This window comes from Triticum dicoccoides, chromosome 3B (assembly GCF_002162155.2).
Source record: "Triticum dicoccoides isolate Atlit2015 ecotype Zavitan chromosome 3B, WEW_v2.0, whole genome shotgun sequence".
NCBI classification, from domain to species: Eukaryota; Viridiplantae; Streptophyta; class Magnoliopsida; order Poales; family Poaceae; genus Triticum; species Triticum dicoccoides.
Window position 1 is genome coordinate 84,651,322 of NC_041385.1, and position 14,361 is coordinate 84,665,682.

The following is a 14,361-nucleotide window of genomic DNA, read 5'->3' on the forward strand; positions in this document are numbered from 1 at the left end:
AACTTCATTATGATCTTTTTGGACTACAAAATCTAACACTCATGTTATGAATAATCAGTAGAATAAATTAATTTCAAGAACATGTCATGGGTGAATTATTTGGGTCCATACTTAAAAATAATAATCAGTTATGCCTGAGAGATATTTGGCAGGTTACACCAAACGCCATGTAGAAGCGATACCCAAATTTGAATGGATGCATCGTATTTCGAGTCCGATAAATATCATTGGCATGCAAACTTGAGATACTTTGCCATCACATGCGTTAAGTATGGCGCCTCTCCGCCGCAAGAAAGAGGTGGGCTTCAGAATTAGATCAATAAAATAAGTGAGATCCGAGATTTCTGGAATCGATGTATGGGCGCAAGAAATTTTTGTCGGAAATATTGATTAGGTGGGATATAGCCTCCTACCGTATGGCAAGAAAAATCGGTAATAAAAACCAGATCCGAAAGGTGTGCTTTCTTTGGATACAAATCGGTATGTTGATGCTTGACATACTTTTTTTTTAAGTTGGCAAGAAATCGGTGTGAGCGAGAGGTCGTGCGAGAGGGTCGAGCGAACGAACTATGTACGGGCTCCCTTTTTTTGTAAATAAAGAGATAAACACCAATGAGAGGTGAGACAAAAAAACAGACGAAAAAAAACATGAAGTTGAGGCTACCAAGTCATACGATTCGGAAGGAGATCGAGGTGGATCGGAAAAGAATCATTTCCTGTCCGTTTGTAATGTGTTTGGTCGAAGAACGAACTAAAATGATCCCTTAAAGATCAATCTAGCAGGACCTAACAAGGAATCGAGTGCTTACTCAGAGTACCAAACTTCTCCACTTAATAAAATATCCATATATTGACCAGACTGCATATATAGACATAAAACTAACAGGACAAAATAATTCAGTCATATACGCAAGATAAAATTGGCAGCCAACTGCATTTTCATTTCAAATAGCACTTGGTATCTACATGGACCAGATGACCGGAAAAGGTTTGCTAACTCTCCTGAAAATGCACACCCGTTAAACCATTGGACATACGAAAACTACCAAGTGGAAATATATATTTGAATAGTTTTTGAGTGCACAGATTAATGGGAAAGAACGTCACTTTCGGCAATGAAGACATGATGGTGTTCATGTTTCAAAATTAAGCTAAAGAACACCAATAATGTTTCTACCTAGAAATAAGATGAGAAAGTAACAGCTTAATGATCGAAAAGCTTAACTGAAAGCTATACACGTTCTCTCCTAGCAAGTATATACATGTAATTAATGGTCAAATCTGCCATTGTTCAGATATAACATATATGCAGCTATATATACATGTTCTCTCAAGGCATTTATACATGTATTGGTCAAATAAATAATATGTTATACAGAGAGTAAATATTAAGTGTAACCTTGTAGCCATCTTTGAGTTGCTCACCATTAGCAAGGAAAGTGGAAGGTCTTTTTGCTTAGAGTTTGGCCAGTAGCAGTGGAGGAACTTCTTCTGTTGAATATCTGCTATGTCTGAATGGGGGCTGATATGCCTGTCCTATAAAATAATCTCCTTGCACGGGACATAACCCTTATAGATAATCTCCATGTACAGTCCTATAGATGGAACAAATTCGGCAGAATATAAGTGAAAGCAGTTTGATGTAGATGGGAACTTCATGTTGCTTTTTCTTCCGCCTGCAACAAAAAAAATTAACAGAATCAAAACGAATTTAATGCACACACGTGAAGATGCATATCTATATTTTCTTCTCTTGTTCTTTAAAATCAGATAGCCATATATTTCTTTAGAATCAGACTAAACTCGATGTACTATTACACGCAAGTCCAGGGCAATGGAAAACATAGACCTGATGCGCTGCAGAAACACTTTGACATCCTCCTTCATGATTTTGAACACATAGACCTGGTCTTTGTTTTCAGAAATGAGCTGCTAGACAGGTGACCAATCTCTAGTTGTCTATAGCCCAACCTGATGAAAAACGAGAAAACAAATTAGATGATCTCGAACGAACGGATCCATTGCAACATCTAACTGCACTACCTTGCCATGGAGGCCGGCGCATGTACCTGTTTCTAGCAGGTCGGCACAAAAGAAGATCATGGATGGCCGCCGCTGCTGCTACACAAACAAGATGTGGTCATCATGGTAGATGTTGGAGGGGGCCAATGGATAGAGAGGACCAGGACGTCGTGCTTGAGTGATTCGACGGGAGGAAGGCGTGGTAACCGTCGTGCCGGTTGTCCTCCGTGCCCTCGCCCTCCGACGAGTAGTGAATGCCTGTCTCCCTCCACCGCCACCTCCACCTCCATCTCCTTATATGTATGCTGACGACTTCCCCGACCTACGGCTCGCCATCGGATCCTCGCGTGTTGCAGGGAACCTCCAGCACCCACCAACGCATACATATTCCTCCTACAATGTGCCCGTGTATTGCAGCGGGAAAAACAATCGTAAAACAATTCATGGATGGGCAGTGGACATGATGAACTTGTACTACTTGCGCTGCATCATCAATCAATTTGCACTATCATTAAAAAAGTGTCACAACCTTTGGCATCAGCAGCGGTGTAGCATTAATCATTCTAGCCGAAAACATGGAATTTGAAATGGATTTGATTTTCACAACATGAATTTGAAATTCAACTGAAAAGAGTTATGTTTTCTTGGTGTATACATTTCAGCTGTGTCCCCATAATCAAAATATAGTGCAGATTTTCAGTCAAATAACATTGTTTCATTGTTTAAATAAAACCATTTCAAAGTTGTGACTCTCTGTGAGTTTTGAGCCATGCTCTTACGTATCTGGGTCAGAAGAGTGCAAGAAGGCACCTGCCAATAGCAGTGGACCATTTACTGTCGATGAAATCTGGAGCGGGTACACTTAACACAGTCTGCATTGCAGACTTCCCTCATCAAATCCATTTCAACTCCCGCAGTGATAACCAGAAATATTAATATAAATACTTGAAATGCGGATAGAGGACATATTATGCATCAATCATGAACAGTTTGTTGCCAGAAGATCATGTATTGTTGTACTCAAGGCATGCTAGGTCTCCCATTGAAGAATGTAGCTATGAATTGCCACTGAGAACTACAAGTATCCTGTAGTTGTGCATGGTAAGCTTCTTGAAAAGAATAACTCAATGCAAGCTTGTTACTGAGATGGATTATGCAAAACTCACCTCTATCCATATTATGTGAGAGAAATTCTAGCAGAACTTGTGTTACTTCCACTGCATCATCAATGAATTTTCACTATCCTAAGAAATTATATGTATCATAGTCTTTGGCATGAACCACGCTGAACTACAATGCTCTTATCCTCTCTACTCTCTGTTCAATACTTATCTCTTTTTTCTTATCTAAATTGAAAAATAAATGTCACTGTGGTGATAAACATTTATGCTAGAGCCACAAAATTTAATACCTATATCTTTTGGTCTATCTACAGTTGAATATTACGAAAGGCATAACTTCAAAAATTAAACAACGATAATTCAGTAAATACATCATTTGTCTAAATATAATGATGTTCAAAGTTAAAATATAGGGACGAAAATCCTGCCTGAAGAACCGTCATCACAAGTTCAGCAAACATACCACACACTATAACTTTCTGAAAAGGTACAGTCTCTAGCCCATTAAGCATATTTTGATGAAAGTAATGGAAGCACTAACAAAACTAATTTAAAAAAGGTAAGATTGGGATCGAAAGGGTGTAGCTTACGAAGATCATTCCTTTTTCTTGACTACAGTGTGGTCCTAAACTTCTGATCATCATGGCTGCAGTACAGACAACAGAGAAGATTAGACTTGATTAGATTTTGAACTGATTTTCAGTAATCTTCCTGTGTCGTAGGTAGCATGTTCCCTTGAAACTAATATCAACAAAATAATTTTCTTACTCAGTCTAGAGGAACATAATAAAGATACACATAGGGAATTAATATAGAGTAATCCAAAAGAAGAACTAATCAATTGAAAGGTATCCAGATCGTATGAGGAATGAAACAACACCTTCATTAACATGTCATACCAGGATGAACCAATCTAACAATAGTCAAATAAATAGAGGAGCAGGCATACCCGAACTCCACTGCGGAAAGAGTGGTTGATTACTTTTCATGCCTATTCCCCAATAGGTATTTTTATCAGATGGATCAAATGAACTCTATCCATAACCCGCCATTCTTGGTATGGTTTGTGGCACAGGATGGTGGCATCGCACTCCTGCAATTGGCATGTGGTTAAAGTATGACCAGTAGCTACATTCACCTCAACATAACTCAGAAGAGAAATCCCCACAAAATAAAATTCAAAAGGCAGGTAATAATTGATAGAAACCTAGATCGAACAGAGTAAGAAATACCTTAGATTAAGCATTCATAATTTGATTTTGCAGTAAAAATCATAATTTGGTCAGAAAATAAAATACCTAAGACTCTGTTGTATGGGATTTAATAATATGTCATGCACTGTATCCTAAATTCAGCACCAAAGGATATGTTCTTAGATTTTAAATCACCACAATCATGTGAAAAGAAATAATCATCGCTATCTATTTTCATTAGGCATTACCCCAAACACAAGGTGAGCAAGTCCAACAGGTAGATGGAGGGATGGCTGGAATGGGGCAGATGAGAAAAGGGCATGTTGCAAAAGTTTGTTCTGTCGGGCGGGAAGCAGCAATGCTTGCAGCTAGCTATCTATTTTATACTCGATATGTCATTGACAACCAAGTGAAGCTGCTGCAACTTGTAAGGTGCACGCATGGTGGGTGTCTTGCCATGGTTGAAGCAATGCTAATATTTCCCTATGTCGCGGTCCATACTGGGGAAACAAATAACCTGCATACTAATCGTGAACATACTCAGAAAATGCATGCAAGGACTGAATATATGGAAGTAAAAAATTGTCGACCTTGCGCCACTGCTACTGCATCATTGCAACAATAAGAATTTACACCCACATCTTGTAGAAAGAAATCTGCACACAACATTATCTACCAAAATTAAGTACCTTTAGCGGTCATCTCTCACATAGAATTGTATCCCGTTTTTCATCTTTTCTGCACAATCATCTGCAGAGAAACAACAATAGAGTAGATCTTTTCTTTAAGCACTCCTCATCCATCTGAAAAGAAATAAAAATTTGCATAGATATTTTATTCAAGCATTACCTCAAACACATGAGTAGGTCCAAGTTTCTAACAGGTAGACCCAAGGGGGATGACTGAATATTTCATAATCTTCATGTCATCCAAGGTGAAGTGAGGCTGCTGCTGCCTGTATGGTACGCGCATGGTGGGTGTCCTGCCGTGGTTGCAGCAACGCTGATCTTTCCCTCGCGTGGGGCCGCAATTCCGGCTCTCGGATGGCCGGCGAGCCACCGGTGAGCAGCAGCCTCACTTCACCTTATTATCCTCACACTACAAAACACTGTTATGCTCACTAAGTTTAAAATACTTTATTCAAGTTAATTTTATTTGCAAACCTAAAAAATGATATTCTGATTTGCACAATATTAACACATGTCACGATTAAGAAAAAACAAAATCTCAGATGACCATGCCACTTGAATTGCATAATAGCTCCACTCAATGTTTTCTCCTTCCAAAATACAAGAATTCCGTTATATGACATGTACCAGTAGAATAACATGTCTAACAGGAATTATCCTGTTATTGTAGATTTGACAAATCTGGAAGGCTATGAAACTTTGTTCTAGTTGATCATTAAGCACCAAGTTTAGCACCAGGTGACTGATACCTGCCAAAACAAAGGCTTAAATTGTAGGGAAAGGCAGACCTGGTATATCCATGTGAGTTTAGATGATGTATAGCTCATTGTGGAAACTTGAACCGCTGTTGATTAATACTCTCTGTCTCAATAAATGTGAGAAGCACGCGTGGTCTTGAACCTGGAAATAAAACATCAAAACCTATCATCATACATTTCTAAAAATAAAAGTGACTGTAACAGTATTGTCGTACACGCCAAATACCATGCCCCACCATTCTTTACGAATCATTTTATCTACTGGAAATTGTATCTGATGCAAACATGAATATTTTGGGGTGGGCTCAACCAATTTTGCTACAATGAAATTATCCAAACTTACAATGCATTTTCCCTACATGATTTAATGGAATAAAACATAGCATGATACATGTTTACTCGCACCGGGCATTGCAAATCGTAAAAAAGTTGAACTGGACAAATGTGTGTAAAATAGTGGTTGACAAACCACACCTACTATTGGAGAAGCAACAAAATCGTGGCTCACATTACAAAAGATTACCTCAGAGTTCAAAAGATCTTCGTGCTCAAGGGCATAACCCATTGGGTAAAAATCACCATGTCTTCAGATTTCAATTCCTTCATCAACAAAATAGGACAACTCAGGTTTCGAGCAATTTGCATAATCACAATAAAAAGCAGACCTGGGTGATTTTTACGAAGCAGTTTTTGGCAATCTTAGGATCAGCACAACCTATACATGAAATTCAGTGCTATAGGTAAAAAGACCAACATCCAACCATAAGCCCTCTATGCCGCTGCCACTTGCCAGATTTCCACCGGCGACATCCTCCGGTTACCTGCTCCTCGCACGGTCGTGCGGCCTCCTGCCATCCGTTGCCACCAGCCGATCTCCCGCTGTCCGTTGCACCACCAGTTGGTGTCCCGCATCTGTTGCCACTCGCCGGCCCCTGCCATGGGAGACGAGAACCTGGGGGCGCGTGAGTACAAGCTACGGGGATAAGATGGGTTGGGGCGAGGGCAGGGAGATAGAGTTACCTGGGTCGTCGTTCATCGCTGTCGCGGACGCGGCGCTCCTGCTCGTCGACCTCCCACTTCGATCTCCTCCTGAAATCCGTGAAGAAAAGAAGAGACGACAAGGGCGCAAATCCACTGCTCCGATCAGATCCCTTCCATTACCTTCCCTCCTTTCGGAGAGGGAGAGAAGGTGAGGGGGAGGAGGAGGCCACCGGCGGTGTTGCCATGGCCGGACAGGGCTCCTCCTGCCTGCCCGCGACGGGAGGTGGCGGGGGCAGCCGCGGCGGGAGGTGGCGGGGCGGCAGCGACGGGCGGCGGCGGCGAAGGGATGGAGCGGCGGCGGCGAAGGGATGGAGCGGCGGCGGCGGCGGTGGAGAAGGGATGGAGCGGCGGCGGCAGCGGCGAACGAGGGCAGACGTGGGAGTGGTTCTCGCTCGAGGGCAGGAGCCGTCGCTCGTAAGTGCGGGCGATAGGTTTAGGTTTTTTTGTCGCTGGTTAACCATCATAGGTCTTTTTTCGTTGGTTAACCATCGTAGGTCTTTTTTCGTTGGTACGTGCATGGTGCGGGTTTGGGGTCTCAGCACGAGGTTTTTTCGGTTTGTGGTGGCTAAGTCAGAGGTGGGAGGAGGTACCAAATAAAATCATGGAAGGTGGGACTAAAAAAACCTGGAAGCGAGACTACCAACTGCTCCATTAGGAGTAGAGATATACTCTATACTACTACCTACAACATACTACATACTACATACTACATACTAAAAAAACTATATCTACATGAAAAAGATATACTACATACTCTTTTTTTGAAAAGAATATATATATATACACATACACCCATACTCTTTGTGAAGAAAAACTTCTATGTGAAAATTTGTAAATATACTCCATACTATAGTATAGTATGTTGTACGCACCATAATTCTAAAACGAACATACGCACGAGATACTACTTTTTTGGGACACATACACGTAAAAGGGTTTTAATACTCCATACTCCAGCTTGGTGTTAATACTCCATACTCCAATAATCAAATGGTTATACTTCATACTCCAATTTTAGGTTAGTAGTGCATATTCCATACTACAATCATTACATGTTCATACTCCATACTACAGATCCTCAAAAAAAAAAACTCCATACTACAGCCTACAGGTATACATGAGTATACTCTATGTGGTTTTAAAATGGGCAATATATTTGGTACTAGATTAGAACAATCCAAAAAGAGTTACACATTCCCATACTACCTATTTCCAATAAAAAATACTTTAAAAAACTAAGTATGTAATCTGGATAAATAATTACCATCTACAGTGCAATAATATCACGTTCGTATGCTTATCCGATGGAAAAATTGTTATACACACGCAGGGATTAAGGAGGTGGTTGGAACAGCCTGTCACCAACTTGCCGGATTATTTTATTATAAAAAATGAATTAGTTTCTGCCTACTAATTGCATGGGCACCCGTTAACTGTATCCATTTACCCGGCTGACTTGATTCCACGTTTGAGGGAGGGGGAAGAGGAACACGTGGAGGCTAAAGAAGATGGTGGTAACTACCACTGCTTGTAGATTAAATTTGTCATATATATATAGAGAGAGAAACACTATTCTGATCATAGGATTAAAATAGTTATTCTGATCACGCGGCGCGCTATATAGGAGCGATCTGGTCGTTCCCGAACTTGAAACCGTGGAAAGAAAAAAGAAAAAACACCCACCCCGACCACTCCTCCAGCCCATCCCCCACCCGATCCACCTTCCCCGCCCCCTCCACAACCGCCGCCGCCCCTGGTGCCGGCGCACCTCTCGCCGCCGGCCACCCCAGCCCCATCGCCGCCCCCGACCCCGACGCGCCTCCCGCCTCCAGCCACCCCAACACCCACGTTTCCCACCGGCCCATCCCGCAGGCCGCCGCCCTCCTCCAATCGCGTCGTCGGCCGCCCCTACCTCCAACTGCGCCGCCGCTGGCCCCTACCACCACCGGTGCCACCAGCAGGCCCAATATTCAACAACGCCGCCGTCGAGGCCCGACTTCCAAACGTGCCGTCGCCGGGCCCCTACCTCCACTCGCGCCGCCGCCGGGCCCTGACAACAAAACTGCAGCCCTCCGGCTAACCACCGCTTCCCCTCCCGCCGCACGCGCTCTCCGGCCAACTACAGCCTCCCCACCCCGTCCCGCTAGTCTCCCGGCCAACCATCGCCTCCCCATCCCTCTGACCTCGACCTGCAGCAAGGGGCGGTCTCGACCTGCAGCAAGGGACGGTCTCAACCTGCAGCTGGTCCGCGCGTCGCTGCGACCCACTGCCGCCGACTCATCACCAGCTACTGCCACTCCTGAAGCCTAGCGCCGCCGCACGATGGGCTGTCATCGAAAGTGCCTTCGCGCACTGATCCGCCCAGAGGACGAGGCCCCCGACGATTCACCTACGCCCCAGGCTGCAGTACAGCTTCTCCGCCATTGGCATGACATGAAACACCACACTGCTCTGCTGAATTTACCACTTGGTTCTTGATTGCTTGTGCGAGCCACCGACGGGGGAGCTGATGTGTGCGTCGCTGGGAGGATGTGGAGCGTGGAGGCGACCAGGGCAGGACCTGTTACAGACTGCTGGAGCGGTCGGAGCCGCCCACGGTGCTATGGCCTGCTGCGGCTCATTCCGTTAGTAAGCTAGCGTTGTGTTGGGTCCTGGATGTGTGCGTGTGCTGATGGTGAGTGTGCACTGTGTGTGTGTACACAAACAAAAGTTTCAGATCTTGTGCTTTCTCGTGTGCATCACAGCTGTTTGTGTTTATTCCCCAAAGGCGAACAAAGGTTTTATTTTTTTAAACACACAAGTTTGCCCACCAATGCGCACAAATATGTGCACACAAAAAAAGTTGTGGATGAGAAATTCAAAATGTTCGCATTAGGAAAAACATTCACCTTGGTTGTCCAAATATAAAGAGGCGAACACACACAAAAAACTTTGACAACTAGCAAGTACAAAATGTTCCATTCTAGAACATCATGTAGTTAAGTTAAAAGTGATAGTATGAGAAGTGAACATTGTACACTCGCTTAGAAAAAAAGGACCAACCCATGGAAGTTCAAAAACGACAACTGGATAAGTGCAGATAAGGAACAAACTTATAAACATGACAAAAATGGAGAAGCTGAAAAACATAACAAAAAAGTTGAATTCATTGGAAAGAAAATCTGAAATAAGTTCACGGATAAAAGGTCCAGAAGTTCAAATTTTAGGGGCATGAAAAAAATAAAAATAAGGAAAATAAGTTGACATGCGAGGTTGAGTAAATAAAAAAACACTAGAAGTTCAAGTGGAAAGCCAAATAACTTCACTAGATAATTCATAGACATTTAAACAAAGTAATTGTTGTGGTGTACCACGCATGTATATTGTTGTGTGCAATTTTTCAATTTCCAATAGCACGCGAAGTTCATGTTTCAGAAATTCCGAAGTTCACATGTACCACGTAAAGAATAAAAATGATCAAATGAAAAAGGGACCGCCTAGGCCATTTCATCGAAAAAGCAAAAAATGCATAAAATGTCGCGACAAAAATCTATAAGAAGTTCAAATTTAAAAACCAAAGTAGGTCAACGTCAAAAAAATGAAGTTTTTTATATCTAAAAGACAAATTTAGAAGTTCGAAAAAAATTGAGCAAGAAGTTAAAAAAAGTACTTCAAAAATCTTTATAACAGATTTTCTCCATTTGTAAAAAAATCAGAGAAGTTCAAATTAAAAAAGAGGAGCATTTCAAAATATTGTATAAAAATATGATTTTCCCCATTCTTTAAAAATGAGAAGTTCAAACTAAAAAAATGTCGCGATATCATTGTTTATATATAAAAAAGCATTTTCCCCATTACTAAGCAATAAAACTAAGAAGTTCAAATTTAAAAAATGGTGAAGTTCGATGTATATAATTTTTTTGGGTTTTCACATTATTAAAAATAAAACCAAGAAGTTCAAAATTTTAAAACAAAGAGGTTCAAAAAACTCGATTTTCCTTGTTACTAAAGAATAAAATTTAGAAGTTCAAATTAAAATAATAGAGAAGTTCAAAGTTGATAAAAATCTCAGATTCTCATTCTAAAGAATAATTAAGAAGTTCAAATTAAAATAAGAAAACAACAGAAAAGTTTTAAAAAGACTTTCCCCATTTTTTAAAAATTTGGATTTTCCCCGATATTAAAGATTAAACCCAGAAGTTTAGTTTCAAAAAATAGAGTAATTCAATGTACATTAAAAACTCAGTTTTTCTCGTTACTAAAGAATAAAACCAAGAAGTTCCATTTTAAAACGTTGAGAAGTGTGATATTTAATTAAAAACTCGAATTTTTTTGTTACTCAAGAATAAAACAAATAAGTTCAATTCAAAATAACAAAGAAGTTTGATGTTTCTAACAAAACTACAATTTTCATATTTCTAAAAATACATAAAATAAATTCAAATGAAAAAGTTAGAGCGGTTCGATATAGAAGTTCGATTATTATAGAAAAATCAGATTTTCCTCGTTATTAAAGAATGGAAACAAGAAGTTCAAAAATAAAAAACAAGAAGTTCAACTTTTAAAAATATAATGCTTCAAAATTTTATGAAAAAGGATTAAGAAATAAATCCAGAAAGTCCATATTAGAAAGATGGAGAAGTTCGATGATTATAGAAAAACACAGATTTTCCTCGTTATTAAAGAATGAAACAAGAAGTTCAAAAATAAAATAATAAGAAGTTCAACTATTAAAAATAGAGCGCTTCAAAATTCAAAAAAAGATTAAGAAAATCAGATTAAAAATTCATAAAAAAAAACTCAAATATTTTCACGTAACCGAGAGAAGACCAGGTTGATAACTGCCGGAAGTTCATGTACTACACGGTGTGCATTTTGTATTAAAAAATAATAAAAAAGAAAAGGCTAAAAGTTTTGTTGTTATATGTTCAAGTCTTTCGTCGGAGAAAGTTAAAAATTTATTGGGAGAGAGATTTGTACAAAAGGAATATCATTTGTGTAACAGTGACGAATGAATGAGAAAATTACAAACGAAAATACGTCCCAGAAGTTCAATTGAAAACAGCAGGAAGTTCAACTACTAAAGTGGATGCATTTCAGATAAAAAACTATTAAAATCGTTGCGGGTATGAAAAAACGATCAACACAGGAAAGTTGCGTGTTCACAGCAGCTTTCCACTGATATATCACTTGCTCAGTTCCAGTGAGTATTTTGATAAGTGGATGGAGAGCTAAAGGCAAAAAAGCACGTGAAAAACAGAGTGAAGTTCAAGTAGGCATGTCGAGAAGTTCAAGTTCTTCACGCGGTGCATTTTGGAAGAATCTATTTCGCGATAGAGGCAGAACGAATGATCTCGCTGTTTTTGAAATTACTTGAAAAACGGCTAGGAGTCCGACAAAACCATCAACATGAAAAAGTTTCGCATTTTCCGTAGCTTTTCAACAGTATATTATTTGCGCCATTCCGTTAAAGTTTGTATAAAATACGGCGAAAATATGTTTTTAGCCATTTTCAAAACTGACTTAAAACCATAAAGAATAGGAAGAAATTATAGATAAAAAAGCTTCGCATTTCCTCAAGTTTCCAACGCCATATCATTTGCTGCATTTGGACAAACGATTAAAAAATAGCTCGAAAATACAAATTCGCTAGAACTTGTATTGTGTGCTAAATTTCTTTTAAACCATTCAAAATTAGAAAAAACTTTCAACATGAAAAAGTAGCGCATTTTCATAAGCTTTCTAACGCCATATCATTTGCCTCAATTGGATTAGCCGTTTAGAAATGCCATCGAAAATACGAACTCGGCTGTACGGCTTGCGAAATTTTATGATTTTCCAAATTACTCTTTAATCATAAGGAATTAGAGAAAACTTTAAACATGTGGAAGGAGCAGTTTTGCAACAGCTTTCCAATGCCATATTATTTGCATCATTCCGATAAATGGTTTAGAAATGCGATCGAAAATATGATTCATGTTTTTTGTATGAAGAAAAAACGGTTTTCAAAACTGCTCTTAAACCACTTACATTTTGCCCAAATTTGAAGTTGGGTCATGATACTGGTGTCCATAGCTTTCCAACGGTATATCGCAAGCCCCATTTGGGCAATGTTGACAGAAGTTCAACCTAGCACTACTGGAAGTTCAGGTCGAACAAATCAGGCAGTAAAATTGCAAAAAACGCAATTTCATCACGACCCGAGAGCAAAATCCGCCAGCGAGCGAGATTTCTATTTAAAACCGGTATTTAGTTGCTAAAAAACTTTTCTAGATTACACTAACATCATATAGAACATTACTAACTAGAATAATTCGCGGGGGAAGCCACGGTTGCAAAGATAGCCCGAAGGTCGAATTGTACAGAGGGAAGTTCAGGCGCGTGTACAAACAAAAATACGTCACAGAAGTTCAACGTGAAAATAGCATGAAGTTCAACTACTACGCTGAATGAATTTCAGATGAAAAACTTTTAAAATTCTTGCGAGTATGAAAAAATGATCAACACGGGAAAGTTGCATGTTTACAACAGCTTTCCATCGGTATAGCACTTGCTCAATTCTGGTGAGTGGATGAAGAGCTAGGAGCAGTGGATAGAGATATACGAGAAAAAAATCACGTGAAAAACATAGTGAAGTTCAAATACACGTGCTGAGAAGTTCAGGTTCTTCACGCGGTGCATTTTCGAAGAATCAGTTTCGCGATAAAGGCAGAACGAATGATCTTGCCATTTTCGCAATTACTTGAAAACGGCTAGGAATCAGAGAAAACCATCAACATGAATTAGTTTCGCATTTTTCGTAGCTTTTCAGTGGTATATTATTTGCCCCATTCCGATAAAGTATGTAGAAATTATGCCAACAATATGTTTTTTATTCATTTTCCAATTTGACTTAAAGCCATAAGGAATTAGGAGAAATAATATATATAAAAAAGTTACGCATTTGCTCAAGCTTTCCAACGCCGTATCATTTGTTGCATTCGAAAGTACGGTTAAACAATTAGGTCTAAAATACGAACTCGGTGGAACTTGTACCGTTTTCTGAATTACTTTTAAACCGTTCCAAATTAGAAAAAACTTTTAACATGAAAAAGTAGCACATTTTCACAAGCTTTCCAATGCAATATCATTTGCCTCAAATGGATGAGCCGTTTAGAAATTACATTGAAAATACGAACTTAGCTGTTCAGTTTGCGAAATTTTACGATTTTCAAAATTACTCTTTATCCATAGAGAATTAGAGAAAACTTTCAACATGTCGAAGGAGCAGTTTTGCAGCAGCTTTCCAACGCTATATTATTTACCTCATTCCGATAAACGGTTTAGAAATGCGATCGAAAATATGATTCACGTTTTTTGTATGAAGAAAAAACGGTTTTCAAAACTGCTCTTAAACCGTTTACATTTTGCCAAAAATTTAACTTGGATCATGATATTGGTGTCCACAGCTTTCCAAGGATATATCGCAAGCCCCACTTGGACACTTTTTAGCTGAAGTTCAACCTAGTACTCGGGGATGGTCAGGCGCATTACTCGGGAAGTTCATGTTGTGATCAGA

At 39.7% G+C, this 14,361-nt stretch overlaps 1 long non-coding RNA gene across 2 annotated transcripts; it reads right to left on the reverse strand.

Moving 5' to 3' along the window:
- Positions 1-1,168: 1,168 nt before the first annotated feature.
- LOC119274902 lies at positions 1,169-6,327 on the reverse strand. Of its 2 annotated transcripts, none has more exons than XR_005135377.1 (9): positions 6,307-6,327; positions 5,814-5,925; positions 5,186-5,444; positions 5,026-5,086; positions 4,093-4,236; positions 3,734-3,789; positions 2,070-2,415; positions 1,850-1,971; positions 1,169-1,676 (listed from the first exon to the last, which is right to left on the reverse strand). It is a non-coding gene; the product is annotated as an uncharacterized LOC119274902 (long non-coding RNA). The 2 variants fall into 2 exon arrangements; XR_005135376.1 differs by having other exon boundaries at positions 2,070-2,894.
- Positions 6,328-14,361: the final 8,034 nt, after the last annotated feature.